Genomic DNA, 27069 nt, shown 5'->3' on the forward strand with positions numbered 1-27069 from the left:
CATTTCTACAGCGGGAACCAGAAATGCACGAGCCTTCATTCCTCTTCAGTGTCTCCACAGTTTCCCGTCCTTTCCAACTGCCGCCTCTATGGAATGCACAGTGTAAATGACTTGTTGCAAAGTGGCTCAAAACCTCATGTAAAAAGGTACATGCCCCGTGTGAGGATTGAACTCACTACCTTCAGATTATGAGACTGACGCGCTGCCTACTGCGCTAACGAGGCCAAATCCACAGAGAAAATATGTGAGAAAAAAATCGATATTTAAAAGTATCAGAAATATGAAGGACTATTTGTCAGTCAAATAACCATACGCATCCAAGGTCTGAAATTTCGGGATACATGTGTGTATTCTAGAACATTGCTGTCCCGTACTGTGTCCAAATGGTCCAAATGTTATGTACCAAGCCATTCGGACAAAACCAATGTTGCTGTCAAAACTTTGAATAATCCATAACAAGAGTCATAAGGAGATGACATATCAGTGTTTGTAAAGTCATTTTGAACCAGTTAACAGTGAGCATTATAACTCAATAATCTTAATCCACTTGGCGGGCCAAAGGCTCACACCTGGGGCAGGGTGGGGCTACCAGCCCACGTGGACTCTACTGCAAACGACAGAACCAATTAGACTAGCAGGATGGCATGGACATAGCCATGACTACACCCACTCCTGAGATATAAATAATTGGCTAAAGATACTCTGATGCATTAGCCGGGAATCGAACCCGGGCCTCCCGCGTGGCAGGCGAGAATTCTACCACTGAACCACCAATGCTTGTCTATACCTTCTTTACGATTTTTTTTTTTCGAGAACGCACTCTTAAGGGACCCGTATGCCCTGCCAGGACAATTTATCTGATGTTGCAACCACTTCAAAGACCCCTTCGAAGTTTTGGAATGAGAATAAATCTTCCTGAATCTGAAATCTTGAATCTCAGAAAGTTGATCACTTGTCCAGGTGTTGGCAGCTATGGGTGTGCAGAGGCTTCTGTCTGCATTCCTGTCAATCTCTATTTTCTGCACATAGCAAAGAAGCACTACATGGTTTGGCCTGCAAGTCGTCCAAATTGCAGCTGCTCTGATTTTTCCCCAGAAATGCAAAACTACTCTTTCATTTCTACAGCGGGAACCAGAAATGCACGAGCCTTCATTCCTCTTCAGTGTCTCCACAGTTTCCCGTCCTTTCCAACTGCCGCCTCTATGGAATGCACAGTGTAAATGACTTGTTGCAAAGTGGCTCAAAACCTCATGTAAAAAGGTACATGCCCCGTGTGAGGATTGAACTCACTACCTTCAGATTATGAGACTGACGCGCTGCCTACTGCGCCAACGAGGCCAAATCCACAGAGAAAATATGTGAGAAAAAAATCGATATTTAAAAGTATCAGAAATATGAAGGACTATTTGTCAGTCAAATAACCATACGCATCCAAGGTCTGAAATTTCGGGATACATGTGTGTATTCTAGAACATTGCTGTCCCGTACTGTGTCCAAATGGTCCAAATGTTATGTACCAAGCCATTCGGACAAAACCAATGTTGCTGTCAAAACTTTGAATAATCCATAACAAGAGTCATAAGGAGATGACATATCAGTGTTTGTAAAGTCATTTTGAACCAGTTAACAGTGAGCATTATAACTCAATAATCTTAATCCACTTGGCGGGCCAAAGGCTCACACCTGGGGCAGGGTGGGGCTACCAGCCCACGTGGACTCTACTGCAAACGACAGAACCAATTAGACTAGCAGGATGGCATGGACATAGCCATGACTACACCCACTCCTGAGATATAAATAATTGGCTAAAGATACTCTGATGCATTAGCCGGAATCGAACCCGGGCCTCCCGCTGGCAGGCGAGAATTCTACCACTGAACCACCAATGCTTGTCTATACCTTCTTACGATCTTTTTTTCGAGAACGCACTCTTAAGGGACCCGTATGCCCTGCCAGGACAATTTATCTGATGTTGCAACCACTTCAAAGACCCCTTCGAAGTTTTGGAATGAGAATAAATCTTCCTGAATCTGAAATCTTGAATCTCAGAAAGTTGATCACTTGTCCAGGTTGTGGCAGCTATGGGTGTGCAGAGGCTCTGTCTGCATTCCTGTCAATCTCTATTTTCTGCACATAGCAAAGAAGCACTACATGGTTTGGCCTGCAAGTCGTCCAAATTGCAGCTGCTCTGATTTTTCCCCAGAAATGCAAAACTACTCTTTCATTTCTACAGCGGGAACTAGAAATGCACGAGCCTTCATTCCTCTTCAGTGTCTCCACTTCGGGCCAAAGGCTCACACCTGGGGCAGGGTGGGGCTACCAGCCCACGTGGACTCTACTGCAAACGACAGAACCAATTAGACTAGCAGGATGGTATGGACATAGCCATGACTACACCCACTCCTGAGATATAAATAATTGGCTAAAGATACTCTGATGCATTAGCCGGAATCGAACCGGGCCTCCCGCGTGGCAGGCGAGAATTCTACCACTGAACCACCAATGCTTGTCTATACCTTCTTTACGATTTTTTTTGAGAACGCACTCTTAAGGGACCCGTATGCCCTGCCAGGACAATTTATCTGATGTTGCAACCACTTCAAAGACCCCTTCGAAGTTTTGGAAGGAGAATAAATCTTCCTGAATCTGAAATCTTGAATCTCAGAAAGTTGATCACTTGTCCAGGTTGTGGCAGCTATGGGTGTGCAGAGGCTCTGTCTGCATTCCTGTCAATCTCTATTTTCTGCACATAGCAAAGAAGCACTACATGGTTTGGCCTGCAAGTCGTCCAAATTGCAGCTGCTCTGATTTTTCCCCAGAAATGCAAAACTACTCTTTCATTTCTACAGTGGGAACCAGAAATGCACGAGCCTTCATTCCTCTTCAGTGTCTCCACAGTTTCCTGTCCTTTCCAACTGCCGCCTCTATGGAATGCACAGTGTAAATGACTTGTTGCAAAGTCGCTCAAAACCTCATGTAAAAAGGTACATGCCCCGTGTGAGGGTTGAACTCACGACCTTCAGATTATGAGACTGACGCGCTGCCTACTGCGCCAACGAGGCCAAATCCACAGAGAAAATATGTGAGAAAAAAATCGATATTTAAAAGTATCAGAAATATGAAGGACTATTTGTCAGTCAAATAACCATACGCATCCAAGGTCTGAAATTTCGGGATACATGTGTGTATTCTAGAACATTGCTGTCCCGTACTGTGTCCAAATGGTCCAAATGTTATGTACCAAGCCATTCGGACAAAACCAATGTTGCTGTCAAAACTTTGAATAATCCATAACAAGAGTCATAAGGAGATGACATATCAGTGTTTGTAAAGTCATTTTGAACCAGTTAACAGTGAGCATTATAACTCAATAATCTTAATCCACTTGGCGGGCCAAAGGCTCACACCTGGGGCAGGGTGGGGCTACCAGCCCACGTGGACTCTACTGCAAACGACAGAACCAATTAGACTAGCAGGATGGTATGGACATAGCCATGACTACACCCACTCCTGAGATATAAATAATTGGCTAAAGATACTCTGATGCATTAGCCGGGAATCGAACCCGGGCCTCCCGCGTGGCAGGCGAGAATTCTACCACTGAACCACCAATGCTTGTCTATACCTTCTGTACGATCTTCTTTTTTCGAGAACGCACTCTTAAGGGACCCGTATGCCCTGCCAGGACAATTTATCTGATGTTGCAACCACTTCAAAGACCCCTTCGAAGTTTTGGAATGAGAATAAATCTTCCTGAATCTGAAATCTTGAATCTCAGAAAGTTGATCACTTGTCCAGGTTGTGGCAGCTATGGGTGTGCAGAGGCTCTGTCTGCATTCCTGTCAATCTCTATTTTCTGCACATAGCAAAGAAGCACTACATGGTTTGGCCTGCAAGTCGTCCAAATTGCAGCTGCTCTGATTTTTCCCCAGAAATGCAAAACTACTCTTTCATTTCTACAGTGGGAACCAGAAATGCACGAGCCTTCATTCCTCTTCAGTGTCTCCACAGTTTCCCGTCCTTTCCAACTGCCGCCTCTATGGAATGCACAGTGTAAATGACTTGTTGCAAAGTCGCTCAAAACCTCATGTAAAAAGGCACATGCCCCGTGTGAGAGTTGAACTCACGACCTTCAGATTATGAGACTGACGCGCTGCCTACTGCGCCAACGAGGCCAAATCCACAGAGAAAATATGTGAGAAAAAAATCGATTTTAAAAGTATCCGAAATGTGAAGGACTATTTGTCAGTCAAATAACCATACGCATCCAAGGTCTGAAATTTTGGGATACATGTGTGTATTCTAGAACATTGCTGTCCCGTACTGTGTCCAAATGGTCCAAATGTTATGTACCAAGCCATTCGGACAAAACCAATGTTGCTGTCAAAACTTTGAATAATCCATAACAAGAGTCATAAGGAGATGACATATCAGTGTTTGTAAAGTCATTTTGAACCAGTTAACAGTGAGCATTATAACTCAATAATCTTAATCCACTTGGCGGGCCAAAGGCTCACACCTGGGGCAGGGTGGGGCTACCAGCCCTGTGGACTCTACTGCAAACGACAGAACCAATTAGACTAGCAGGATGGTATGGACATAGCCATGACTACACCCACTCCTGAGATATAAATAATTGGCTAAAGATACTCTGATGCATTAGCCGGGAATCGAACCCGGGCCTCCCGCAGGCGAGAATTCTACCACTGAACCACCAATGCTTGTCTATACCTTCTGTACGATCTTCTTTTTCGAGAACGCACTCTTAAGGGACCCGTATGCCCTGCCAGGACAATTTATCTGATGTTGCAACCACTTCAAAGACCCTTCGAAGTTTTGGAATGAGAATAAATCTTCCTGAATCTGAAATCTTGAATCTCAGAAAGTTGATCACTTGTCCAGGTTGTGGCAGCTATGGGTGTGCAGAGGCTCTGTCTGCATTCCTGTCAATCCTCTATTTTCTGCACATAGCAAAGAAGCACTACATGGTTTGGCCTGCAAGTCGTCCAAATTGCAGCTGCTCTGATTTTTCCCAGAAATGCAAAACTACTCTTTCATTTCTACAGTGGGAACCAGAAATGCACGAGCCTTCATTCCTCTTCAGTGTCTCCACTTGGCGGGCCAAAGGCTCACACCTGGGGCAGGGTGGGGCTACCAGCCCACGTGGACTCTACTGCAAACGACAGAACCAATTAGACTAGCAGGATGGTATGGACATAGCCATGACTACACCCACTCCTGAGATATAAATAATTGGCTAAAGATACTCTGATGCATTAGCCGGGAATCGAACCCGGGCCTCCCGCGTGGCAGGCGAGAATTCTACCACTGAACCACCAATGCTTGTCTATACCTTCTTTACGATTTTTTTTTTTCGAGAACGCACTCTTAAGGGACCCGTATGCCCTGCCAGGACAATTTATCTGATGTTGCAACCACTTCAAAGACCCCTTCGAAGTTTTGGAATGAGAATAAATCTTCCTGAATCTGAAATCTTGAATCTCAGAAAGTTGATCACTTGTCCAGGTTGGCAGCTATGGGTGTGCAGAGGCTCTGTCTGCATTCCTGTCAATCTCTATTTTCTGCACATAGCAAAGAAGCACTACATGGTTTGGCCTGCAAGTCGTCCAAATTGCAGCTGCTCTGATTTTTCCCCAGAAATGCAAAACTACTCTTTCATTTCTACAGTGGGAACCAGAAATGCACGAGCCTTCATTCCTCTTCAGTGTCTCCACAGTTTCCCGTCCTTTCCAACTGCCGCCTCTATGGAATGCACAGTGTAAATGACTTGTTGCAAAGTCGCTCAAAACCTCATGTAAAAGGCACATGCCCGTGTGAGGATTGAACTCACGACCTTCAGATTATGAGACTGACGCTGCTGCCTACTGCGCCAACGAGGCCAAATCCACAGAGAAAATATGTGAGAAAAAAATCGATTTTAAAAGTATCAGAAATATGAAGGACTATTTGTCAGTCAAATAACCATACGCATCCAAGGTCTGAAATTTCGGGATACATGTGTGTATTCTAGAACATTGCTGTCCCGTACTGTGTCCAAATGGTCCAAATGTTATGTACCAAGCCATTCGGACAAAACCAATGTTGCTGTCAAAACTTTGAATAATCCATAACAAGAGTCATAAGGAGATGACATATCAGTGTTTGTAAAGTCATTTTGAACCAGTTAACAGTGAGCATTATAACTCAATAATCTTAATCCACTTGGCGGGCCAAAGGCTCACACCTGGGGCAGGGTGGGGCTACCAGCCCACGTGGACTCTACTGCAAACGACAGAACCAATTAGACTAGCAGGATGGCATGGACATAGCCATGACTACACCCACTCCTGAGATATAAATAATTGGCTAAAGATACTCTGATGCATTAGCCGGGAATCGAACCCGGGCCTCCCGCGTGGCAGGCGAGAATTCTACCACTGAACCACCAATGCTTGTCTATACCTTCTTTACGATTTTTTTTTTTCGAGAACGCACTCTTAAGGGACCCGTATGCCCTGCCAGGACAATTTATCTGATGTTGCAACCACTTCAAAGACCCCTTCGAAGTTTTGGAATGAGAATAAATCTTCCTGAATCTGAAATCTTGAATCTCAGAAAGTTGATCACTTGTCCAGGTTGTGGCAGCTATGGGTGTGCAGAGGCTCTGTCTGCATTCCTGTCAATCTCTATTTTCTGCACATAGCAAAGAAGCACTACATGGTTTGGCCTGCAAGTCGTCCAAATTGCAGCTGCTCTGATTTTTCCCCAGAAATGCAAAACTACTCTTTCATTTCTACAGTGGGAACCAGAAATGCACGAGCCTTCATTCCTCTTCAGTGTCTCCACAGTTTCCGTCCTTTCCAACTGCCGCCTCTATGGAATGCACAGTGTAAATGACTTGTTGCAAAGTCGCTCAAAACCTCATGTAAAAGGCACATGCCCTGTGTGAGGGTTGAACTCACGACCTTCAGATTATGAGACTGACGCGCTGCCTACTGCGCCAACGAGGCCAAATCCACAGAGAAAATATGTGAGAAAAAAATCGATTTTAAAAGTATCCGAAATGTGAAGGACTATTTGTCAGTCAAATAACCATACGCATCCAAGGTCTGAAATTTCGGGATACATGTGTGTATTCTAGAACATTGCTGTCCCGTACTGTGTCCAAATGGTCCAAATGTTATGTACCAAGCCATTCGGACAAAACCAATGTTGCTGTCAAAACTTTGAATAATCCATAACAAGAGTCATAAGGAGATGACATATCAGTGTTTGTAAAGTCATTTTGAACCAGTTAACAGTGAGCATTATAACTCAATAATCTTAATCCACTTGGCGGGCCAAAGGCTCACACCTGGGGCAGGGTGGGGCTACCAGCCCACGTGGACTCTACTGCAAACGACAGAACCAATTAGACTAGCAGGATGGTATGGACATAGCCATGACTACACCCACTCCTGAGATATAAATAATTGGCTAAAGATACTCTGATGCATTAGCCGGGAATCGAACCCGGGCCTCCCGCGTGGCAGGCGAGAATTCTACCACTGAACCACCAATGCTTGTCTATACATTCTGTACGATTTTTTTTTCGAGAACGCACTCTTAAGGGACCCGTATGCCCTGCCAGGACAATTTATCTGATGTTGCAACCACTTCAAAGACCCCTTCGAAGTTTTGGAATGAGAATAAATCTTCCTGAATCTGAAATCTTGAATCTCAGAAAGTTGATCACTTGTCCAGGTTGTGGCAGCTATGGGTGTGCAGAGGCTCTGTCTGCATTCCTGTCAATCTCTATTTTCTGCACATAGCAAAGAAGCACTACATGGTTTGGCCTGCAAGTCGTCCAAATTGCAGCTGCTCTGATTTTTCCCCAGAAATGCAAAACTACTCTTTCATTTCTACAGTGGGAACCAGAAATGCACGAGCCTTCATTCCTCTTCAGTGTCTCCACAGTTTCCCGTCCTTTCCAACTGCCGCCTCTATGGAATGCACAGTGTAAATGACTTGTTGCAAAGTCGCTCAAAACCTCATGTAAAAGGCACATGCCCGTGTGAGGGTTGAACTCACGACCTTCAGATTATGAGACTGACGCGCTGCCTACTGCGCCAACGAGGCCAAATCCACAGAGAAAATATGTGAGAAAAAAATCGATATTTAAAAGTATCAGAAATATGAAGGACTATTTGTCAGTCAAATAACCATACGCATCCAAGGTCTGAAATTTCGGGATACATGTGTGTATTCTAGAACATTGCTGTCCCGTACTGTGTCCAAATGGTCCAAATGTTATGTACCAAGCCATTCGGACAAAACCAATGTTGCTGTCAAAACTTTGAATAATCCATAACAAGAGTCATAAGGAGATGACATATCAGTGTTTGTAAAGTCATTTTGAACCAGTTAACAGTGAGCATTATAACTCAATAATCTTAATCCACTTGGCGGGCCAAAGGCTCACACCTGGGGCAGGGTGGGGCTACCAGCCCACGTGGACTCTACTGCAAACGACAGAACCAATTAGACTAGCAGGATGGCATGGACATAGCCATGACTACACCCACTCCTGAGATATAAATAATTGGCTAAAGATACTCTGATGCATTAGCCGGGAATCGAACCCGGCCCCCGCGTGGCAGGCGAGAATTCTACCACTGAACCACCAATGCTTGTCTATACCTTCTGTACGATCTTCTTTTTCGAGAACGCACTCTTAAGGGACCCGTATGCCCTGCCAGGACAATTTATCTGATGTTGCAACCACTTCAAAGACCCTTCAAGTTTTGGAATGAGAATAAATCTTCCTGAATCTGAAATCTTGAATCTCAGAAAGTTGATCACTTGTCCAGGTTGTGGCAGCTATGGGTGTGCAGAGGCTCTGTCTGCATTCCTGTCAATCTCTATTTTCTGCACATAGCAAAGAAGCACTACATGGTTTGGCCTGCAAGTCGTCCAAATTGCAGCTGCTCTGATTTTTCCCCAGAAATGCAAAACTACTCTTTCATTTCTACAGCGGGAACTAGAAATGCACGAGCCTTCATTCCTCTTCAGTGTCTCCACTTGGCGGGCCAAAGGCTCACACCTGGGGCAGGGTGGGGCTACCAGCCCACGTGGACTCTACTGCAAACGACAGAACCAATTAGACTAGCAGGATGGCATGGACATAGCCATGACTACACCCACTCCTGAGATATAAATAATTGGCTAAAGATACTCTGATGCATTAGCCGGGAATCGAACTCCGGCCTCCTGCGTGGCAGGCGAATTCTACCACTGAACCACCAATGCTTGTCTATACCTTCTGTACGATTTTTTTTTCGAGAACGCACTCTTAAGGGACCCGTATGCCCTGCCAGGACAATTTATCTGATGTTGCAACCACTTCAAAGACCCTTCGAAGTTTTGGAATGAGAATAAATCTTCCTGAATCTGAAATCTTGAATCTCAGAAAGTTGATCACTTGTCCAGGTTGTGGCAGCTATGGGTGTGCAGAGGCTCTGTCTGCATTCCTGTCAATCTCTATTTTCTGCACATAGCAAAGAAGCACTACATGGTTTGGCCTGCAAGTCGTCCAAATTGCAGCTGCTCTGATTTTTCCCAGAAATGCAAAACTACTCTTTCATTTCTACAGTGGAACTAGAAATGCACGAGCCTTCATTCCTCTTCAGTGTCTCCACTTGGCGGGCCAAAGGCTCACACCTGGGGCAGGGTGGGGCTACCAGCCCACGTGGACTCTACTGCAAACGACAGAACCAATTAGACTAGCAGGATGGTATGGACATAGCCATGACTACACCCACTCCTGAGATATAAATAATTGGCTAAAGATACTCTGATGCATTAGCCGGGAATCGAACCCGGGCCTCCCGCGTGGCAGGCGAGAATTCTACCACTGAACCACCAATGCTTGTCTATACCTTCTTTACGATTTTTTGTTTTTCGAGAACGCACTCTTAAGGGACCCGTATGCCCTGCCAGGACAATTTATCTGATGTTGCAACCACTTCAAAGACCCCTTCGAAGTTTTGGAAGGAGAATAAATCTTCCTGAATCTGAAATCTTGAATCTCAGAAAGTTGATCACTTGTCCAGGTTGTGGCAGCTATGGGTGTGCAGAGGCTCTGTCTGCATTCCTGTCAATCTCTATTTTCTGCACATAGCAAAGAAGCACTACATGGTTTGGCCTGCAAGTCGTCCAAATTGCAGCTGCTCTGATTTTTCCCCAGAAATGCAAAACTACTCTTTCATTTCTACAGTGGGAACCAGAAATGCACGAGCCTTCATTCCTCTTCAGTGTCTCCACGTTTCCGTCCTTTCAACTGCCGCCTATGGAATGCACAGTGTAAATGACTTGTTGCAAGTCGCCAAACCTCATGTAAAAGCACTGCCCGTGAGGTTGAACCACCTTCAGATTATGAGACTGGCGCTGCCTACGCGAGGCAATCACAGAAAAATATGTGAAAAATCGATATTTAAAAGTATCAAATATGAAGGACTATTTGTCAGTCAAATAACCATACGATCAAGGTCTGAAATTGGGATACATGTGTGTATTCTAGAACATGCTGTCGTACTGTGTCCAAATGGTCAAATGTTATGTACCAAGCCATTCGACAAACCAATGTTGCTGCAAAACTTTGAATAATCATAACAAGTCATGGAGATACATATCAGTGTTTGTAAGTCATTTAACCAGTTAACAGTGAGCATTATAACTCAATAATCTTAATCCACTTGGCGGGCCAAAGGCTCACACCTGGGGCAGGGTGGGGCTACCAGCCCACGTGGACTCTACTGCAAACGACAGAACCAATTAGACTAGCAGGATGGTATGGACATAGCCATGACTACACCCACTCCTGAGATATAAATAATTGGCTAAAGATACTCTGATGCATTAGCCGGGAATCGAACCCGGGCCTCCCGCGTGGCAGGCGAGAATTCTACCACTGAACCACCAATGCTTGTCTATACCTTCTGTACGATCTTCTTTTTTCGAGAACGCACTCTTAAGGGACCCGTATGCCCTGCCAGGACAATTTATCTGATGTTGAAACCACTTCAAAGACCCCTTCGAAGTTTTGGAATGAGAATAAATCTTCCTGAATCTGAAATCTTGAATCTCAGAAAGTTGATCACTTGTCCAGGTTGTGGCAGCTATGGGTGTGCAGAGGCTCTGTCTGCATTCCTGTCAATCTCTATTTTCTGCACATAGCAAAGAAGCACTACATGGTTTGGCCTGCAAGTCGTCCAAATTGCAGCTGCTCTGATTTTTCCCCAGAAATGCAAAACTACTCTTTCATTTCTACAGTGGGAACCAGAAATGCACGAGCCTTCATTCCTCTTCAGTGTCTCCACAGTTTCCCGTCCTTTCCAACTGCCGCCTCTATGGAATGCACAGTGTAAATGACTTGTTGCAAAGTCGCTCAAAACCTCATGTAAAAAGGCACATGCCCCGTGTGAGAGTTGAACTCACGACCTTCAGATTATGAGACTGACGCGCTGCCTACTGCGCCAACGAGGCCAAATCCACAGAGAAAATATGTGAGAAAAAAATCGATATTTAAAAGTATCAGAAATATGAAGGACTATTTGTCAGTCAAATAACCATACGCATCCAAGGTCTGAAATTTCGGGATACATGTGTGTATTCTAGAACATTGCTGTCCCGTACTGTGTCCAAATGGTCCAAATGTTATGTACCAAGCCATTCGGACAAAACCAATGTTGCTGTCAAAACTTTGAATAATCCATAACAAGAGTCATAAGGAGATGACATATCAGTGTTTGTAAAGTCATTTTGAACCAGTTAACAGTGAGCATTATAACTCAATAATCTTAATCCACTTGGCGGGCCAAAGGCTCACACCTGGGGCAGGGTGGGGCTACCAGCCCACGTGGACTCTACTGCAAACGACAGAACCAATTAGACTAGCAGGATGGTATGGACATAGCCATGACTACACCCACTCCTGAGATATAAATAATTGGCTAAAGATACTACTGATGCATTAGCCGGGAATCGAACCCGCCTCCGTGGCAGCAGGAGAATTCTACCACTGAACCACCAATGCTTGTCTATACCTTCTGTACGATCTTCTTTTCGAGAACGCACTCTTAAGGGACCCGTATGCCCTGCCAGGACAATTTATCTGATGTTGCAACCACTTCAAAGACCCTCTGAAGTTTTGGAATGAGAATAAATCTTCCTGAATCTGAAATCTTGAATCTCAGAAAGTTGATCACTTGTCCAGGTTGTGGCAGCTATGGGTGTGCAGAGGCTCTGTCTGCATTCCTGTCAATCTCTATTTTCTGCACATAGCAAAGAAGCACTACATGGTTTGGCCTGCAAGTCGTCCAAATTGCAGCTGCTCTGATTTTTCCCCAGAAATGCAAAACTACTCTTTCATTTCTACAGTGGGAACCAGAAATGCACGAGCCTTCATTCCTCTTCAGTGTCTCCACAGTTTCCCGTCCTTTCCAACTGCCGCCTCTATGGAATGCACAGTGTAAATGACTTGTTGCAAAGTCGCTCAAAACCTCATGTAAAAAGGCACATGCCCCGTGTGAGGGTTGAACTCACGACCTTCAGATTATGAGACTGACGCGCTGCCTACTGCGCCAACGAGGCCAAATCCACAGAGAAAATATGTGAGAAAAAAATCGATATTTAAAAGTATCAGAAATATGAAGGACTATTTGTCAGTCAAATAACCATACGCATCCAAGGTCTGAAATTTCGGGATACATGTGTGTATTCTAGAACATTGCTGTCCCGTACTGTGTCCAAATGGTCCAAATGTTATGTACCAAGCCATTCGGACAAAACCAATGTTGCTGTCAAAACTTTGAATAATCCATAACAAGAGTCATAAGGAGATGACATATCAGTGTTTGTAAAGTCATTTTGAACCAGTTAACAGTGAGCATTATAACTCAATAATCTTAATCCACTTGGCGGGCCAAAGGCTCACACCTGGGGCAGGGTGGGGCTACCAGCCCACTCTACTGCAAACGACAGAACCAATTAGACTAGCAGGATGGTATGGACATAGCCATGACTACACCCACTCCTGAGATATAAATAATTGGCTAAAGATACTCTGATGCATTAGCCGGGAATCGAACCCGGCCTCCCGCGTGGCAGGCGAGAATTCTACCACTGAACCACCAATGCTTGTCTATACCTTCTGTACGATCTTCTTTTTCGAGAACGCACTCTTAAGGGACCCGTATGCCCTGCCAGGACAATTTATCTGATGTTGCAACCACTTCAAAGACCCTTCAAGTTTTGGAATGAGAATAAATCTTCCTGAATCTGAAATCTTGAATCTCAGAAAGTTGATCACTTGTCCAGGTTGTGGCAGCTATGGGTGTGCAGAGGCTCTGTCTGCATTCCTGTCAATCTCTATTTTCTGCACATAGCAAAGAAGCACTACATGGTTTGGCCTGCAAGTCGTCCAAATTGCAGCTGCTCTGATTTTCCCCAGAAATGCAAAACTACTCTTTCATTTCTACAGTGGGAACCAGAAATGCACGAGCCTTCATTCCTCTTCAGTGTCTCCACATTTCCCGTCCTTTCCAACTGCCGCCTCTATGGAATGCACAGTGTAAATGACTTGTTGCAAAGTCGCCAAAAACCTCATGTAAAAAGGCACATGCCCCGTGTGAGGGTTGAACTCACGAACTTCAGATTATGAGACTGACGCTGCCTACTGCGCCAACGAGGCCAAATCCACAGAGAAAATATGTGAGAAAAAATCGATATTTAAAAGTATCAGAAATATGAAGGACTATTTGTCAGTCAAATAACCATACGCATCCAAGGTCTGAAATTTCGGGATACATGTGTGTATTCTAGAACATTGCTGTCCCGTATTGTGTCCAAATGGTCCAAATGTTATGTACCAAGCCATTCGGACAAAACCAATGTTGCTGTCAAAACTTTGAATAATCCATAACAAGAGTCATAAGGAGATGACATATCAGTGTTTGTAAAGTCATTTTGAACCAGTTAACAGTGAGCATTATAACTCAATAATCTTAATCCACTTGGCGGGCCAAAGGCTCACACCTGGGGCAGGGTGGGGCTACCAGCCCACGTGGACTCTGCTGCAAACGACAGAACCAATTAGACTAGCAGGATGGTATGGACATAGCCATGACTACACCCACTCCTGAGATATAAATAATTGGCTAAAGATACTCTGATGCATTAGCCGGAATCGAACCCGGCCTCCGCGTGGCAGGCGAGAATTCTACCACTGAACCACCAATGCTTGTCTATACCTTCTTTACGATTTTTTTTCGAGAACGCACTCTTAAGGGACCCGTATGCCCTGCCAGGACAATTTATCTGATGTTGCAACCACTTCAAAGACCCTCTCAAGTGAAGTTTGGAATGAGAATAAATCTTCCTGAATCTGAAATCTTGAATCTCAGAAAGTTGATCACTTGTCCAGGTTGTGGCAGCTATGGGTGTGCAGAGGCTCTGTCTGCATTCCTGTCAATCTCTATTTTCTGCACATAGCAAAGAAGCACTACATGGTTTGGCCTGCAAGTCGTCCAAATTGCAGCTGCTCTGATTTTTCCCCAGAAATGCAAAACTACTCTTTCATTTCTACAGTGGGAACCAGAAATGCACGAGCCTTCATTCCTCTTCAGTGTCTCCACAGTCCCGTCCTTTCCAACTGCCGCCTCTATGGAATGCACAGTGTAAATGACTTGTTGCAAAGTCGCTCAAAACCTCATGTAGAAAGGCACATGCCCCGTGTGAGGGTTGAACTCACGACCTTCAGATTATGAGACTGACGCGCTGCCTACTGCGCCAACGAGGCCAAATCCACAGAGAAAATATGTGAGAAAAAAATCGATATTTAAAAGTATCAGAAATATGAAGGACTATTTGTCAGTCAAATAACCATACGCATCCAAGGTCTGAAATTTCGGGATACATGTGTGTATTCTAGAACATTGCTGTCCCGTACTGTGTCCAAATGGTCCAAATGTTATGTACCAAGCCATTCGGACAAAACCAATGTTGCTGTCAAAACTTTGAATAATCCATAACAAGAGTCATAAGGAGATGACATATCAGTGTTTGTAAAGTCATTTTGAACCAGTTAACAGTGAGCATTATAACTCAATAATCTTAATCCACTTGGCGGGCCAAAGGCTCACACCTGGGGCAGGGTGGGGCTACCAGCCCACGTGGACTCTACTGCAAACGACAGAACCAATTAGACTAGCAGGATGGCATGGACATAGCCATGACTACACCCACTCCTGAGATATAAATAATTGGCTAAAGATACTCTGATGCATTAGCCGGGAATCGAACCCGGGCCTCCCGCGTGGCAGGCGAGAATTCTACCACTGAACCACCAATGCTTGTCTATACCTTCTTTACGATTTTTTTTTCGAGAACGCACTCTTAAGGGACCCGTATGCCCTGCCAGGACAATTTATCTGATGTTGCAACCACTTCAAAGACCCTTCGGAGTTTTGGAATGAGAATAAATCTTCCTGAATCTGAAATCTTGAATCTCAGAAAGTTGATCACTTGTCCAGGTTGTTGCAGCTATGGGTGTGCAGAGGCTCTGTCTGCATTCCTGTCAATCTCTATTTTCTGCACATAGCAAAGAAGCACTACATGGTTTGGCCTGCAAGTCGTCCAAATTGCAGCTGCTCTGATTTTTCCCAGAAATGCAAAACTACTCTTTCATTTCTACAGTGGGAACCAGAAATGCACGAGCCTTCATTCCTCTTCAGTGTCTCCACAGTTTCCCGTCCTTTCCAACTGCCGCCTCTATGGAATGCACAGTGTAAATGACTTGTTGCAAAGTCGCTCAAAACCTCATGTAAAAAGGCACATGCCCCGTGTGAGGGTTGAACTCACGACCTTCAGATTATGAGACTGACGCGCTGCCTACTGCGCCAACGAGGCCAAATCCACAGAGAAAATATGTGAGAAAAAATCGATATTTAAAAGTATCAGAAATATGAAGGACTATTTGTCAGTCAAATAACCATACGCATCCAAGGTCTGAAATTTCGGGATACATGTGTGTATTCTAGAACATTGCTGTCTGTACTGTGTCCAAATGGTCCAAATGTTATGTACCAAGCCATTCGGACAAAACCAATGTTGCTGTCAAAACTTTGAATAATCCATAACAAGAGTCATAAGGAGATGACATATCAGTGTTTGTAAAGTCATTTTGAACCAGTTAACAGTGAGCATTATAACTCAATAATCTTAATCCACTTGGCGGGCCAAAGGCTCACACCTGGGGCAGGGTGGGGCTACCAGCCCACGTGGACTCTACTGCAAACGACAGAACCAATTAGACTAGCAGGATGGTATGGACATAGCCATGACTACACCCACTCCTGAGATATAAATAATTGGCTAAAGATACTCTGATGCATTAGCCGGGAATCGAACCCGGGCCTCCCGCGTGGCAGGCGAGAATTCTACCACTGAACCACCAATGCTTGTCTATACCTTCTGTACGATCTTCTTTTTTCGAGAACGCACTCTTAAGGGACCCATATGCCCTGCCAGGACAATTTATCTGATGTTGAAACCACTTCAAAGACCCCTTCGAAGTTTTGGAATGAGAATAAATCTTCCTGATTCTGAAATCTTGAATCTCAGAAAGTTGATCACTTGTCCAGGTGTTGGCAGCTATGGGTGTGCAGAGGCTCTGTCTGCATTCCTGTCAATCTCTATTTTCTGCACATAGCAAAGAAGCACTACATGGTTTGGCCTGCAAGTCGTCCAAATTGCAGCTGCTCTGATTTTTCCCAGAAATGCAAAACTACTCTTTCATTTCTACAGCGGGAACCAGAAATGCACGAGCCTTCATTCCTCTTCAGTGTCTCCACAGTTTCCCGTCCTTTCCAACTGCCGCCTCTATGGAATGCACAGTGTAAATGACTTGTTGCAAAGTGGCTCAAAACCTCATGTAAAAGGCACATGCCCCGTGTGAGAGTTGAACTCACGACCTTCAGATTATGAGACTGACGCTGCCTACTGCGCCAACGAGGCCAAATCCACAGAGAAAATATGTGAGAAAAAAATCGATTTTAAAAGTATCTGAAATGTGAAGGACTATTTGTCAGTCAAATAACCATACGCATCCAAGGTCTGAAATTTCGGGATACATGTGTGTATTCTAGAACATTGCTGTCCCGTACTGTGTCCAAATGGTCCAAATGTTATGTACCAAGAAATTCGGACAAAACCAATGTTGCTGTCAAAACTTTGAATAATCCATAACAAGAGTCATAAGGAGATGACATATCAGTGTTTGTAAAGTCATTTTGAACCAGTTAACAGTGAGCATTATAACTCAATAATCTTAATCCACTTGGCGGGCCAAAGGCTCACACCTGGGGCAGGGTGGGGCTACCAGCCCACGTGGACTCTACTGCAAACGACAGAACCAATTAGACTAGCAGGATGGTATGTCTAATTGAAAAAACGTCAATGATCGGAATATCTTTAATTCATTATCTAGGGCAGCATGGCTCCATCTGATTGGCCAATTATATTGACCAATCAGAATGCGTGGCGCATGGAAAACCACTTTTGCGATATGTATGCATATGTGTGCATGTTAATATAGCAATGGCGAAAGATTTTCGATACATCGTGCAGCCCTAATGGGCACTACAGTATTTTAATTTAATATATTTTAAGTCGAACCCACATACACCAGCTATTTTCCACACCAGGTAAAATATATAAACAACAAATGGAACACAGCTGTTATCGGACATAATTTAGACTGTTTTAGAAATGGACGTGAAAAAAATGGTTTTTTAGGTGTTTTAATGGAGTTTTTGGACAAAAGGAAAATTATGGAATATTATCAGGCTTAACCTGGCATGGTATTTGCAGCAGCCGACTTTTATTGATTGAGATCTTCTTCTCTCACACTTTGGACTCTTGTGTGCTCTATTGACCGACACAGTGTCAGATAACTGTCACTGAATAGCATATCAGGATGCCTTTAGTGCCTGCTACACTCAAAACATATCTGACAGGTCTCCAGTTTCAAATGCAACCCTTTAACACATCAAAAAATGCAACTGATATAAAAACCCCTGTGTGTGAGTACAACTGAGCTACAGAGCATGAATCCACCGCAGGACTCTCAACCATATATGTAAGCCTGCACGTCACACACACACAACATCCACCTCGTCTTTTTCATAGATGGATTTTGACTAACATACCACTAGGGACATGCCAAGGTGGTTTCCTAGGCAACAAGCTCTCGTATTTGCAATGGCATTAACGATTCCCTAAGGTTCTTCTGAAATCATCGTCACAGGTGCAAAACTCCCACGGTAGCAGGCTTATAGGGGTCATCGAGACAGAGCCACATGTATATGAGTCATACCAGGCTTTACGCTGCTGAAAGAATTAACACTACATCCACCACTGCATTCATAAACAGTACCTGTCCTTCATATAACCTCTATGATGAATATTTATGTTATTTTCTGTCCTGAAAATCTTCTATTTATTATCCTATTTCATCAGATCAGTGTTGAATGGGAGAGGACACATGATACAAGAGGACCGGTGTGCTCAGTGAGCGTTTTATCTTTAAGAGTGATGCACGCCATGCTGCACGAGTGTTGCCTTGTTGAGCTACACATGAATGGACCATGAAAGCGCAGCATTTATTTATAGCTCCTCTCAGCCTCAAGCAACACACAGGGAGAGAGAAAAAATTACCCAGAATGCACTGTATACCCGCGTAGCATCACACCAATGTGGTGTGGCAGCCAAACAAAGAGGAGACCAATGGGATGCAGGAAAACAGAGGCTGAAATCGACATATGAGAAAACTGGTGCACACAGATAGCAGCGTCACTGTCTTCATATAGACACTTTGACAAAGTGACATTTCACTCAGTTGGTGGAGTGGTGCTTCTCTGCTATGGTGCAAGAATACAAAAACACATGTAAATACACAAACGTAGTTTATATGAGAGTGAACATGACTACATGAGGAATAAATCTTATAGCATAGGGCTATAGCGCTTGTTCTGCCTGGCTTCACTGCTACTACTGTTAGATTGATGTTAGCACAGAGAGAGATATGCTTTCTGGGTAAAGCTATGATAGTGAAACAGCAAATCAAATGGATACTTTAGTTTTTTTTCTGTAGCTAACATTTTGTCTGTTCAGTGCTCACGTCACTGCTGTAAATGCCTAGCTGTTAAAGCAACACTGAAGACATTTACAGGAACAGCTGTCTCATTAACCCTCTACAGGTAGATTAACTGTGATGTTCTCTCATTCAGTGACCGAGCAGCAAATATACTGTTCATTGGTCTGTGGACGATCCTCCTGCATCTTACCCATCATTCAACAAACCAATTCAAGGCAGAATTTTCTCATGGTAAACAGAATTGCTTTATTCTGCTGTGTTCACTGTTCAATCTTTTCTTAATAACTCTAATCGTCCACCCTCTTGTCCACAGACTGACTACCAGTGCTCTCTCACATGCTCATATCAGAGCCTTTATATCTTCTTTCTGGACATCATTAGTCAAACATCGAATTACCAATCTACAAGTTTCCAATTGGTCCTTTGACTTTTTTGTGACAATCATTTTTTTTTTATTGCAAAGTCAGGTCCTGAGGCAGGAAACCCAAGTCCCCTTGCATTATTGATATACAGCCAGGTGTATACACCAATGTTTGACCTCCTAAAACTGCTGCTCCTTACTGTACCTTCATACCAGGACAAAGCCCTGTCAACCTGCATCCTATTCTGGGTAAAGCAAGCCTCTGCCTTTACATTCTGTCCAATTGAGCTGACAAAAAACTCCAGTGATAAAGCTGCACAGTAAATTAACGTTTTTATCCAAAGACTAAGAGGCTCAAGGGCATCACGACCTCCAGAGAACATCAGAAAGTGGAGAGAGAGCCATGGAGAAAATAGGAGAAGCAAATCAATTTGAATCAGCTGCTCAAATTTTGAAGAGATAGTGGTCTGTCAGCAGATGTATGGGGGTTCCTGGTTCCAGGTCATTAATTTGAACGCACACTGTGAGTAGGACAATCCACCTCCCACACAGTGTGACATTAGAGAGGCATTCTGGGGCTTTCAAGGATACAGGCTGTGAGATCAGCACCGCAGTGCATGCTCAGCCCTCTGAACCAAGCTCATTTTACATTCCTCTGTTGACTGCAACTCACCATAGAGCAGGCACTATACTGAATCACTTTAACGTAGAGAACAAGAAAGAAGAGCAGAGTAGCGGCAATAGTGTTCAAATTGAAAATCAGGATGAAGAAAAGAAGAAATATGGGAGGACTAGTAGATGTTTGTCTTTCTTTCATGCATATATCTACTTATACAATAATCAACCACAAGCTTTATACTGACTTTTAGATTTTTCTGAGTAAAGCTCAGATTCTATTTACAGTTTTTGAGTATGCAGTGATTCTATGAAAGACACAGATACAGGAATAATTCTTAAATATATAATATTAACTGTTACTAATATAGTAATTATTAGACTCCAGCACCAACTTACTTATCATTAGGCTCTGCTTTTTAAAGTGAGAAGATTTTTCTATTGGTGACTGTTTCATGCCCCTCCCTGGTGAATTTTGGAGTGCCACAGGGTTCAAATTTGGGATCAATTTTATACTCACTGTATGTGCTTCATACACAGCCTCACCATTATGCGGTTGATTCACAAGTAACACCTATAAAAAACACCACTAGTCAGTGGCTATTGACAGCCATTAAAAATAGGATATCTGCAAATGATTTCTGTGTGTATCCAGGTTGGGATATGCCTGTGTTCAATGCATATGTGACATATTAATATTATTATCTTTAAGGCAGCATCGAATTTTGATCCTTATATAAATTATGCTATAGAGATTGGGAAAATGTAGCACTGCTATCTGTTAAAACACTAAAATATATACCTAATACCCTGATATTAACTATGAACAGCTCAGCAGCTGCAGCCAGCAGTTGCAGTGAAGATATCCACACTGACAGTGTTGGGTCAGGAAGTGGAGGCGCTACATTTTTTGTATTTCATGTCAGTTTCACTGACATTGTTCAGACACGCCACACCGCTGCTGCTCCTGTGAAAACAAATATTTTGCCTTCAATACTTTTCCTTGTTTCTAGTGAAGACAGGTTGTCTAAATACTGTTCAAGCGTTCCTTCCACAGACTAACGTCTTCCAGCCTCAGCAGAATGTGTTGCTGCTGCTGGGAGACGTTAAATCCTTTGTGCACATTTGGCTGGTTAATACCTGTTGGAAAAATATAATCTCACAGCAAGCAGGTGACAAACGAGCTGCGTACCTGAATATTTCTAACTTAGAAAGTTGCATCTGCATCTCTAAAGCTCAACAAATAACACTTTATAACGTATCTGTTTAATGATGTAAAGAAATGAAATGTAAAACCTGCAAATACAGTGGTTTCACAGTTTCCACTCAGTTTAGCTGACTGCCTCTTAGTTGTAGCTTCATAATTAATCTAATTAAATTTTTATTGATGACACAACAACAACAACAGACTGGAAACAGGGGAAATTTGTCAAAATTGTCAATGTACCTGAAGAGCAAATTTTGCAGCTGTAGTAATATATATGTATTAATATATAACAGGTACATGTTGCTACTCAAAATGAAATGGCTTTGGTTGGGATTACAGCCCCCACACCTCACCCTCTTCTCCCCTCTCCCTATTTCAAGAAAACCGTCTGCCTCTCACATGTGGCAACATAGTGATGGTGACTCATGTTGTGGTAACAGCACCATAGCAGCCAAAGGGGACTCAGCACGCTGCTTATGCTTCTCCCCGCTTACCCTCCTGCCTTAAACCCCCCTCACCAAATACACACACTGCAGGTTATATATTCTCTAGGAAGAGCTAAATCGCTTTCTCTGTGTTGAAAAACCTGTTAATTGGAGTGACTAGATTTAGAGCAGCAGCAGCAGCACTGGTGATAATTATTGCAGAAAACGCAGACAAACTCTCAGCCGTGACACTAAATCAGAAATAGTCTAAATCATGCGCATTGCGTTTAAATGATGTAAAGACCGTAAAGACTAGAGGAAAAAAGTAAGGGGAAAGTGAGGGAGGAAAAATTGTGTCACACGTTTTTGGAAGCAGAACCTTCGAGCTATACATTTGTTTTAACGATCTTCACTGCAGGAGGATTAAGAGATGAGGGCAACCAGAGTAGACAAAGATGGAGACTATTCGGAGCAGCAGGAGCAGACGGGCCTGCTTTTGGAAACAGAGCCAGCTTCATTTGGCAGACATTCAAACCCTGTTCCCTGGTTCTCTAGTTGTCTTCCTCTGGGCAGCAGATAACCTGCATGTTGTCTGATCTATGCTCCAGAACTTTGGATTCACACTGAGAAGTGCTCAGTTGTTATACTGAGCAAACTATAAAAACGCTGCCTTTGAGTATTTCCCATAAGCCACTGAACAAGCAAGGTGCCACGATATAGAATTGCATACTGTTCCATCAGTACATTATGTTGTGTTGTTCAGCGATCACGGTATAATTCTCATATTTCTAACAGTACTGTCTGACGCTCATCCCACACATCACTACATCATAGGATTTACAAGTGTCTGTGAAAATGGCTTGCGGGTGTCATTCCTCACTCCATCTCGCAGGCCTGAGTCATGTGCCTGCACATGTGCTTGATGGTCACACTACTCTACCAAGATAAAATATATTCAAAAGCTCCAATTTAAAAGTGACCTATGCACTTACTTTAAACATAAATAAATCTTTAATTGTCCTGCAATAGACACAATCGATATTGCAACAAGACAAATGCAAGCACTGCTAAAATTAAGATACATTTTTTTATTTGTATCGAGTTGCAAAAAGCAATAGTTTCAGATCATTGCTGTATATGAAGACTGATGTATTAAACATGCAAAACAAACAAAAGTTATGTTTACATTGTTGCTGAATGCATTTCCTTCTTCATAAAACATTTACAAAGCAGATTTTTAATATTTTAAATCCTACACAATTCTTTGTTCTGTGTGATGCAAACAAAACAGGGACCCAGAGATAAGACCATCACTCCAATGGTCCAAGACTCCACAGAGCACCTTTACGCCCAGATCAGACACAACACTTTTTTTTTGCAGGTTGCAAACATGAGGTTCACCATGCTAACTTCTTTGTTGAAGCCTATACAATAAAAAAAAGAGGAGCATAGTGTGTAGCTTTTTTCTTAGCCTGAGGTGTTCAGTGCACAGTGCACATGAGCAGCGTGCAAAAGGTTTACTGCCGATAGAAAACACCTGGAGAAAAGATGTCTCTCACTTATTACGTTTATATTGACACCAATATTTTTTATATCAACCCGATTAAGACAATAGTTTGAATAAGAAACTGCCATGTAAACAGCATTCTGATAACCTTAAACCAAATAAGATCATAAAGCAATAAGCAATAAGCAAATTAAGACATGGAGTATTCAGAATCATTTTATGCAGAAGTGTACATCATAATTGCTTCATAACATCCTACTGGAGCACATTTTACGACATCGACAAACGGGAGTTACCAACCGCTTGACGACACATGCCCTGGAGTGTAAAAAAAGATGGAAAAATAAAAAAAAGAGTTGTAGCTTTTGTAAAATTAGAAAGAAAACACCAAAATGGTATACATGTACATTAAACTATTTCAGGTTGGGGTTTTAAAACTGATGGAATTACAAACATAATGGCATAGTGGGAGTAATGACATGAATTCTAATCAGACTATGCTCTGTAACATGTACACGGGAATATGAATGGAATTCTATTAGCAACTCATGTAAAAACCATCTTAGAAATAATGTATCATTCTGAATAAGGTGAATATTGGTGTCCATGTAAACAGAGTCACTGTAAAAACTGTGTCCTGTCTGATCAGGACTCAGATCTGCTGCACAAAAGGCTTCTACTTTATGTCACAAAACATATCTTGTCTTAGCAATGGTCTTTGTTGATTATCCATTATCCTAATGCCTAGAACCACTTAAGCCCATTCGGGCGGCTGACTCACAGCTGCACCTCCTCCTCTGCACCTCCCTGCTCCAAAAAAAGACACTCAATTGGATCATCACAAAAATCCTGTATTGGGATGTTGCCAACGGCATGTGGCATGCGTGACTGTTTTTGTGCATGCATGCACATGCACACACATCGACCACTGTAATCAGGATCCCTCTCTAAGACACTCGGGCAATGAGGAGTTCTGAGTAAACTGTGCTTCTGCTACCGACCAGTATCTCAGTTATCTGTCAGGCAAATGTGTCTCTGGAGACACAACTCTACTATTACTACTACTAGTGGCATTATTTAGTTAGTCTTAACTTGTCTGTAAATCTCTTCAGTAAAAGCAAATAAGAACTTAAGGCCAATTCATGCTTCTGCGTCAAAGCTACGCCGTAAGTACGCACGTAGCCTCCGGACGGGGCCGAACATTCATAGTTGTGCGTAGGTGTGTGTGAGTCGCGCTGCAATTACACCGCCGAAACGCTAGGGGTGGGTTTCTATGCTGGTGTTGAGTGTCTTCCGGTTTCTGGTCCGCTTATTTACAACTTCTCTGGCGTCTTTGTTTACTTCAGAACAATGGCTAGTGGATTTTGTTGGAGTTGCAGCTGATAGATGTTGAGGAGCTGTTACTTTTTCTTAAACAACAGTAATGGAGAAAAGTAAGACGTCGTTCGTTCCTTCTACTCAATTCAAAAATCGATTTAGGAAGCTTTTGATCCACAAAAAGGCTGAAGCACCTGAATCGGACCAAAAACTGTCGGATTTCTGATCTTCTCAGGTTTTCTCCGTCTCTCTGTCTCAGACTGAGCAGCTTACTGTCCTGCTGCTGAACTAGATCAGCTGAGTGACAGACCGATACACATTTGGCTGTCTGTGGAACAATCTATAAGAGATCATTTTTTGATAATTTTTTGATCTCTTATAGATCAAATAAGAACCCAGTCATTTGCTATCAAAAGCAGAACAACCTTTTCCTACTCGTCACATCTGGATAGGGTGACGTCAGCTTAGTTCATGTTTTATGCATGATATTGCTTTAACATTGATGATCAGATCAAACAACTTTCTTGTTTAATAAATTCAACCGATGGAGCTTGCTTGGACACTGACAAAACAAAGCATGATAAGGGATATTTTTTTCATCTTAATTGTTCTGTCCACTGTCAAGTTTCAGTCAAACTGATAATCAGCTCTGTAGATTAAAGCCAGAAAACATGAAAACTTAATATATAACAAGAATCTAAGATGGCAAACAATATTACCTCTCTAGTATTTTAATATAATTAAACTGAATCCATGTTACTGTGTGGTTGGTTCCGTTTCTGTGCAAACAGCAGAAATGTTTGTGACAGACTGCATTAGCATGATGGGAGGATCTTTGAAGTGGAATCAGAGGCTAATTATGAGGATGAGTGATTGAGTCAGTGAACTCATTTGTAATACAAGCTTGTATGCATTACATTGTTTATAGAAATTGATTCTGTACAACAATAAATCTCAGAAAAAATCTTTTTAGATTAAGTATGATGATTGTGATTTCTAATGTTGTATAATTAGATATAATAATAATGTGTGTGTAATAAGGGTCTTTAATGTTGCTCAGGGAAATGTGAATACCAACAGGTTTATTTGACATGCAAATGCACCGAAGCTGCAAATGTTTTAGTATCCCGGAGCAGCAGACTGGGAAAATGTCAGTTTGGAATGAAAATGAATATAATGTCAGAGTTAAACGACCCCAAGAAGTGCAGGAAATTATGGATCGACTGTAGCTATTAACCTACGATCAGTCACGTTAACTTATGATGAAAACATGGTTTCACTTTGTTGGTAAAATCAAAAACCTTTGTTGAACAGTGTCCAGGATAATAGGAGAGGGAATCTACCCTTATGCATTGTTGCTTTAAGAAGATCTTCGTGTTTATTATGCTGAGATGTTGAGAATTTATATTAGCTACCATCTATCATTGAGCAACTGGTCTTACCAGACCAAGTAAGGTTGTAGCAGCAAAGTAAATCTTTACGGTCATGAATTTCAAAAGTCCGTAACAGAGGACATTTGTGTTATTCCTCCTTTGAAAATGTCACATTGTCACTAAAAGTAATGAGATTTGTGATGTGATGTGACATTCTTTTAAAAATAAAATGTATTTAGATTACTGAATACAGGTAAAAGAAGGCTAAATCTGAGACTCAAAACATTGTTCATCATGTTTGTATTTAATAATAATTTTAATAATTGCTCGATCTGTTATTTCAATATTTTTTTCTCTTTCTGTGGGTGAAGAGGAAACGATATGTGGCAGAGAAGTGCTCCAGCATCGACCTGCAAAGTGCTGACAGACACTTTGGCGAGTGGGTAAATGTTCCACTTTGTTGTGATTGGATTGAATGCAGCTCATCATTCTGTTTTATTTTTTTAGTCTGGACACAAACTCAAACTGGGTCTGAGTTTGCCAACTTGGACTTGATGCCCTTTCCTCAGACAGAAATGTTTATGATGACGATGGCTCATGTCACGTGACGGCAACAGTGCATTTGTGGTGCAGCTGAGTCAGCGCACAGTTGTCAATAATAGAATTAGACACAATTTGTCAAAACATAGTTTTTATGGGAAGTCCCCCCTTCCTTAATGTCTTAGCGTTCTTCACCTCCCCCCATTTCCACTGGTCTCCTTAGTGAAAGGTGGCTGTCACTTTTTTAGTTGTCATCCAAATCCAATAAATGGATACCCCTTCTCCTGCTCACCTTCCCAAACATCACTTTTCCTCTGTCCACGGTCATACAATTCATGGGTTTACGTATCTTTTTTCATATTTGAATCATTCTGTGTGTAGATGTTCACTGGGTATAATGACTAAAATATGAAAAAGCATCGAAATGCTCTGTGCAAGCTGCATATCTGTGGTTTGTGTTTGCATTAAACCGTTTCCAAATACTTTATAGGCTTTTCCCACGTTTCTTTTTGAGCATTTCAAATAAAACTGG

At 42.6% G+C, this 27069-nt stretch overlaps 1 protein-coding gene and 22 non-coding genes across 38 annotated transcripts in view; all 23 read right to left on the reverse strand.

Moving 5' to 3' along the window:
* Positions 1-27069, reverse strand: part of snap91a (synaptosome associated protein 91a) — a 72162-nt gene that overhangs the window by 42134 nt on the left and 2959 nt on the right. The gene's annotated exons all lie outside the window — the stretch shown is intronic.
* On the reverse strand, positions 152-224 carry trnam-cau. Its single transcript has one exon. It is a non-coding gene; the product is annotated as a tRNA-Met (tRNA).
* Positions 707-777, reverse strand: trnag-gcc. Its single transcript has one exon. It is a non-coding gene; the product is annotated as a tRNA-Gly (tRNA).
* trnam-cau lies at positions 1266-1338 on the reverse strand. Its single transcript has one exon. It is a non-coding gene; the product is annotated as a tRNA-Met (tRNA).
* Positions 2438-2506, reverse strand: trnag-gcc. The gene has a single exon. It is a non-coding gene; the product is annotated as a tRNA-Gly (tRNA).
* trnam-cau lies at positions 2990-3062 on the reverse strand. Its single transcript has one exon. It is a non-coding gene; the product is annotated as a tRNA-Met (tRNA).
* Positions 3545-3615, reverse strand: trnag-gcc. The gene has a single exon. It is a non-coding gene; the product is annotated as a tRNA-Gly (tRNA).
* Positions 4103-4175, reverse strand: trnam-cau. Its single transcript has one exon. It is a non-coding gene; the product is annotated as a tRNA-Met (tRNA).
* Positions 5273-5343, reverse strand: trnag-gcc. The gene has a single exon. It is a non-coding gene; the product is annotated as a tRNA-Gly (tRNA).
* On the reverse strand, positions 6382-6452 carry trnag-gcc. Its single transcript has one exon. It is a non-coding gene; the product is annotated as a tRNA-Gly (tRNA).
* trnam-cau lies at positions 6938-7010 on the reverse strand. Its single transcript has one exon. It is a non-coding gene; the product is annotated as a tRNA-Met (tRNA).
* trnag-gcc lies at positions 7492-7562 on the reverse strand. The gene has a single exon. It is a non-coding gene; the product is annotated as a tRNA-Gly (tRNA).
* trnam-cau lies at positions 8041-8118 on the reverse strand. Its single transcript has one exon. It is a non-coding gene; the product is annotated as a tRNA-Met (tRNA).
* trnag-gcc lies at positions 8601-8669 on the reverse strand. Its single transcript has one exon. It is a non-coding gene; the product is annotated as a tRNA-Gly (tRNA).
* On the reverse strand, positions 9837-9907 carry trnag-gcc. The gene has a single exon. It is a non-coding gene; the product is annotated as a tRNA-Gly (tRNA).
* On the reverse strand, positions 10893-10963 carry trnag-gcc. Its single transcript has one exon. It is a non-coding gene; the product is annotated as a tRNA-Gly (tRNA).
* Positions 11451-11523, reverse strand: trnam-cau. Its single transcript has one exon. It is a non-coding gene; the product is annotated as a tRNA-Met (tRNA).
* Positions 12558-12630, reverse strand: trnam-cau. Its single transcript has one exon. It is a non-coding gene; the product is annotated as a tRNA-Met (tRNA).
* On the reverse strand, positions 13107-13176 carry trnag-gcc. Its single transcript has one exon. It is a non-coding gene; the product is annotated as a tRNA-Gly (tRNA).
* trnam-cau lies at positions 14764-14836 on the reverse strand. Its single transcript has one exon. It is a non-coding gene; the product is annotated as a tRNA-Met (tRNA).
* Positions 15319-15389, reverse strand: trnag-gcc. The gene has a single exon. It is a non-coding gene; the product is annotated as a tRNA-Gly (tRNA).
* On the reverse strand, positions 15873-15945 carry trnam-cau. The gene has a single exon. It is a non-coding gene; the product is annotated as a tRNA-Met (tRNA).
* trnag-gcc lies at positions 16426-16496 on the reverse strand. The gene has a single exon. It is a non-coding gene; the product is annotated as a tRNA-Gly (tRNA).

Source organism: Hippoglossus stenolepis, chromosome 8 (genome assembly GCF_022539355.2).
Source record: "Hippoglossus stenolepis isolate QCI-W04-F060 chromosome 8, HSTE1.2, whole genome shotgun sequence".
Taxonomy (NCBI): Eukaryota; Metazoa; Chordata; class Actinopteri; order Pleuronectiformes; family Pleuronectidae; genus Hippoglossus; species Hippoglossus stenolepis.